Below are 6,000 nucleotides of genomic sequence, written 5' to 3'. Positions count from 1 at the left end.
GTGAGAGACGGTCGCGGACCCCCACGGACACTCTCGCGGACCCCCACGGGTCCGCGGACCACACTTTGGGAAACACTGCACTAGAGGAATAATGTTTTTCCCTTACCTATCATCCTCAACATTACCTATCGTCCTGCAAGAGGAAAAAAGATTGTCTGCCGCAGCGTGCTTATATAGTAGGGTATAGAAAGACGAGAAGCTATACTTGGCCAGCTTGGCCAAGAACCAATAGTGTGTATATATAATGACTTTCCCTGTTTACGGAGATGGGATTATACCGGACGGGGACACCGCATCGATGCACTTTCCGCTTATATCCTCCCTCAAGTCCGGCATTATATATTTAGTGTATCCGGGCGGGAGGAATTAGCCGGAAATATTTCGGGGGTGTCGTCTTCCCCTCCCCCCCCACACCGAGCCGGATGATGGTGTCGCGTGCCTTCCGTTTCCGGTCGCACGTCCCATGACTTGCACGTCCTTTTTCTGTGGAACAGCGCCGTCGGACGTGTGAGTTTGAGTAATCTGCGACGGGAGGCGGGGGGGGGGGGGGGTTGGTGCTCATCGTTGAGTTATTCTGTTCACTTACGTACCGCACGCAGGAACCTTGCCCCTTTCGGTGCCGGTTCGTTCTTATGTTGCTTTGTCATCGTCTCAGAACAATTCGAGGACACTCATTGGGAAAACTGAATTCTTGAATGACCATGATCAATGCCTTATATGCAGCAAAGGGAGATTCCAAATTTCTCCTCACCTCCCACTGTGAGAAGGGAGTACAACGTGAGATGAACCTTCTCATGGTGCATGATACGTGTTTCTACTTATATGTACTCGTGTATTTTAGGGTTTAAAGAGAGAGAGGACGCTCGTAGTCGTTTGAAATCGCCGTTTATTTTGTGTTTCTAAATAGAAAATATGGCAGTCCCTTCGTTATGTTCCAGCCTCAGAAGAATTACTTTCCATCATGTTTCTAAGTTCCTGTACTGTGAGCCGAAGCAGGTATACAAGGAGAGCCAAGTCCAAGGTTTGAATGTTCTTGTACTGCGTGTATCCCAGTAATTTGCGTGTTTGCAAGATTAATAGTCTTCTAAATAACATATGACGTGGAACAAAAACCGAAACCGAACTTCGCCGGAGCTACATAATGGCGGCGGTCCCGTTTTTTCTTTTTTTTTTCTTTTTTCGTATCTGATGCCCTTTTTTTGAAGGATGACGTCAGCGAATAAACTCCATATACGTTTTAAATTCAGCAGGAAATCGAAAATGTTACTCGAAACCTGCTTACCTTTTGCATCAGAGTACGTTTCTTTTGTCGAGGACAATTGAACCGAAACAGAAACCACGGAACGTTTGCAGACGACAGCAGCTCCCCGCAGGAGAGAAGTCTTGCGTCGCCATTTGTGGCATAAGGCAGGAGCAAACTTCTGACAAATTGTGACGCTCGTGAGATTCTGGTATGAAGCCGAGGAAGGAAAGAAAGAACAAGACGTTAGAAATTGGGGACGTCATTTACGGTTAACGCCTCATGGGACTCGCCTGACACATTTCAAGCATCGCGTTTTCCGGCTCACGCGCATTTCTGAGAGCCTGGAATGATCGACCATCGTTGCCTTCCTTATGCATCTCGGCCGTCGAACTCGGTAATACTCAGCGATATGTTAATACGAGGACAGACGCCGCGACTAACCAAAGATTAATTGGTCCATTTGAATATATACATTCGGTAGTTGGGAGCTGATCCTCGTTATAATTAGTACCGGTAATATGGCCTTTCTCTCCCCTCCCCCCTCTCTCTGTGAACGGCCTTCCTTGGTTAGGTCGGGTTAGGTGCTCGGGGATGTGCTTACGAGGCGTGTCAGGCCGCTGAACTTTTCGTCCGGCTAACTTGTGTAAGATGGACAGATATAGTTATTGATCGTTAGGGTGATGGAAGATAACATGAATATGGATGCTGCCCGAAGGGTTTCTCCTGCGTTTTGCCTTATATGCACGACTGTAAAAGTCCTCTTGATGATGATGACAAGGATGTCGACCTTGCGGAGGTAGAGTGTGACAGGCTCCGCGGGACCTGGGATGACCTGTCTGGGCTTAACTACGGATAATAGCATATCGTAATGCACTGGTACAAACAGGACGACCAGCTCCCCCTTGGCATAGTGGTTATAGGATGGTCGCTTTCCACGCAGAAACTGGAAGATGATGCGGGTTCGAACCCCCGCACTGGCTCTTCCTGTCTGAGGTTTTCCCTGGGCTTTCCGGCAGGTTTTCTAGATTAATGTCGTCACAGTTCCCCCTAAAGTTAGCCCAGGACGCGTACTAACCGCCCCCCCCCCACTGTCCCCCGCTCCTTCCTACTGCCCTCTCTCCATCTGTCCACGTCTCTGCGCCGCTTATAGCCACAGTTGCTTCGCGGCGCTAACACGTAATTGAAGAGAAAAAAAAAACAGGACTAAAAATAGCGTATTATATATATACATGGTTAGACAAGCAGTGATTACACGTTGGCGTCGTATCATAGGAAGATAGAGTTTATCCCGCACCAAACTTTTCAGACTGAAAGCAGACTGACTATTGAGGCTTTTATGTGCAGTACACTCTAAAAACATAAACAGAACTTCACCACATAGCACGCTGAAGGCCAACCGTTGCACAGGATGGTACCGTTATCGCTCCTGATTTGTGGAAATCACTGGGGGCGTACGCCTTTTTGTGATACTTATGCAGTTGTGATAATTGTCATACGGTGGTGGTGGTGGTGATGGAAATTGCATGCGGTAGTCGGCCACGCTCATGCGTGCAACGTCGCGGCTATCGAAGGAGGGGGTTCGCGCGTTCTGGGACGACTTCACTGGGAATATACAAAAAAAAAAGAAGAAAAACAGTCGGAGAAAGCAGCCGCGGACGGCCGACACGATGCTCTCGTGACGTGGAGAAGCCTCCGTGCCTTGTTCTTTTCGGTTTTTCTTTTCTTTTTTTTTTTTTTTTCTCGCAGCTCACGCGCCGCTTATACCATGCTTGGGCTGTGTCGCCGTACGTCACTGGTCACGTGAGGGGAGTAGCATACGTCACGACGTCCTCTCGTTCTGCGACGCGTTCTTTTCACGAGGAGAATGGTTTTTTCAAAGGTGTGCGGAACAAAGCCCTCGCGCTCGCTCTGTAGATCGCCTGCGCTCATCGTTCTTTTGGCGGAACTCATTTTATTCATTGGAGAACACTCTGCACCGAAAAACGAAAAAAAGTTTCGGGGTCATCTCAGTGCTTCCTTCAAGCGCATATGAGGAAAACCCAGGGCAAACACTCAGGCAGCAAAGCCGGCGCACGGATTCGAACCCGGGCCACCTCCCATAAGTGTCATAAAAAGGCGTACGCCCCTCGTTCTCAACGAACCAGAGAAGAGAACGATGTCATTCGAGATGACTGTTGGCTAGGAGCGTGCTATGCGGTGAAGTTCCATTTTTAGAGTGGAATTTCACGAAACTGGTCCCAACTTGAAGCTTAAATACTACCTCAAAAAGTGAGTGCATTAGACTGACAAGGAATTTATTAGTTTTATTTAAGTGCATTAATTCGGAAGTTAATTGCCATTTCTTCGTAATTCAATCGAAATTTTATCGGTTCGTAAGATTACGTCCGTGTCGCTCACTTTCTCTCTCCCTCTCTCATTGTAATTTGGAAAGTCCCTCTTTTGGATCGCATCGCACATGCCCGTCGAAGGTAACGAATATCGAACCATCATATCACTATGAAAAGATGTGCGGATGCAGTCCCACAAAAGCTGAGCTAAGCGCTTCAAAAATAGCGCAAAAACCGTCAGCCGGGGGTCCATCCACTGTGTACACCACAATAGCTGCACCCGTATCCTCTACGTTGTCCTCCCCACCCACTGTATGACGAGGGCTGCTCGTTGGATGCGTATTGCTCTCTGGGCCGGAGGTCCTTTGGGATGAACCGGCAGGAAACGTTACTATTTAGGCCTTTCGGATGTGGAAAGAGCGAAGGCAAAACTATAATAACGTTCGAGCGGGGGAGATGGGACGTCATTATTTGTAAAAGGATCACGAAAGCCAATTGTGTATGTGCGGAGAAGGGTGTATTTTTGGGGTGGCAGAGTACGTGTTTGCGCAGTTTCGTTTTCTGCACGCGTCTGTTTGTCTGCAACGGCTACTAATAATATGCGAGTAAAATAAACGTGCAGACCGAGATGCGTGTACGGCGGCGGCGTCTGTGCTTTTCCTTCTCAAGTTCTTCTGCCCTCGCTCCTTTAACGAAAACGAATTTAAAAAAAACGTCACTTGGGAGTTCAACCGTATGTATCCGGGACGTACCATATGGAGGTGCGATGATGATTTATATCTTGTAGGTCTTGTAACATTCCCGATGGCCGGTTCCTGCACGCTTCAAACATTTTTAACCAGTCGCAGGATCGTTTTCTCTAACGCTTTTATCTCTGTCTTTGTGCATTATGGCCGTATAGTTACCGCTGCGCCATTAAACCTTGAATTACCATCAGCGTAAAGCATAACTTCACTGCACAGCACGCTCCTAGCCAACCATCATCCCCAATGACATCGTCCTCGCCCCTGATATGTTGGAACGGCTTTACAGTGTTTCCAAAACGGCCGCCTGATGGACAAATAATGAGATAACAACCTCTTCTCGTGCACAAAGAACGTTCGATAGATCGTTGGCTCATCTCTGTCTACAGCGGCAGACTGTTTGCTGTGAGTGACCTTTTTTTAGCCCCATTGGAGGGAATATCACCGACGTTGTGCAAGTGTACGCGGGTTCGCAACTTCCTGCCAGCGGTTCGCATTGTTATCTCTGAGCGAGCACCCTTGTCACACATCCTGCAGATACCTATATCATCCGCTACAATTGCGCCTGTTCATTCGACGATATTTTTTTTTCACGTCCCTGGTTGCATCCCTTATCGTCTAGAGCGTGTCTATCGCGCATACCAACTGTGCAGCGATAGAGGCACGACATTGGTCCGATTTTTAAACCACACACTCTACAGTTCGAGATAGGGACCTCCTTTCCGCGAAGTTTGAAGAGCCAACGCACACGAACTATAAGTTTCGAGGAATTCTAGTTGGCTCGTAATCACGAAGTCACGAAAACGATAGCATATAAAAAACCGTGAATGCACGCTCGTACAGAAAAACAACGGGAGACTGCGGGAAACTCGGCATGTCATGTCTGTCGCGAATTTTACTCGTATGGCTTGGGTGAATTGCACAATATACGAGATTTATTTGCACTTTTATTTATTTATTTTGCTTCATGTGATTTGAAGTCGCGCTCTCATTCATTCACGGCTGACCTGTGGGATGCTGGAGTCCTCCGCTTCGAAAGCGAACTACGAATCTGTACGCACATTTTCTCAGTGAAGTCTTATAGTTAGCTCAAAGTTGCATTGAAATCTCTGCAAAGTTGGTATGTGCGAATCGGCTTAAAGGCCGTCAGTATTCGCCACGTGAAAGCGCGTCGTATTTTGCACGTATTAATTTCTATGTGGATGCGAATCCGGGTGGAAGCATACTTTGCAGACGACAACGACAGAGCCGAAAACAGTTTTTGTCGTCTGCTTCAGAAGCGATTGAGAGATATCAATGCGGTCGCTCCTCTTTGTCGAATATGAGGGAACACACACACAGAAAAAGTCTGTTTCTAGCAATTTTTGAGTGGTATTTGTATCCAATAACGACCTTCTCGAATCACCATATCGTTGATATGCTTTGAGGCCGTACTTTTGATGAGTCTTGTGGGCGTGTGCCGACGTGAGCTCTGTCATGCGTGACGTCGTCATAAGGCGGTGATGTCGTCAGTGTCGTGAAGGGTTACTCTAATTTTGAAATTCGAGGAACCAGCGTGAGAAGGTGTAAGCCCCGCGCCGCCTCCGCCAACCGGAAACCATGGGGAGTCGCCCCCGCGCGTGCCTTCGAATGTCACGCTCGCTCACGACTCAGCTACGTGAAGTCACGCAGTCGGACGTGAAGTCAT

At 47.9% G+C, this 6,000-nt stretch overlaps 1 protein-coding gene across 1 annotated transcript in view; it reads left to right on the top strand.

Moving 5' to 3' along the window:
• Positions 1 to 4,630: 4,630 nt before the first annotated feature.
• LOC135388821 (SHC-transforming protein 1-like) overlaps positions 4,631 to 6,000 on the top strand; it is a 37,490-nt gene continuing 36,120 nt past the window's right edge. Inside the window, exon 1 of the mRNA XM_064618647.1 lies at positions 4,631 to 4,718. The gene's annotated coding sequence lies outside the window, so the exon portion shown is untranslated. The remainder of the gene's footprint in view (positions 4,719 to 6,000) is intronic.

The sequence above is a fragment of the Ornithodoros turicata genome, chromosome 3, assembly GCF_037126465.1.
Source record: "Ornithodoros turicata isolate Travis chromosome 3, ASM3712646v1, whole genome shotgun sequence".
In the NCBI taxonomy this organism is placed as follows: Eukaryota; Metazoa; Arthropoda; class Arachnida; order Ixodida; family Argasidae; genus Ornithodoros; species Ornithodoros turicata.
This window is presented reverse-complemented; position numbering and strand designations above follow the sequence as displayed.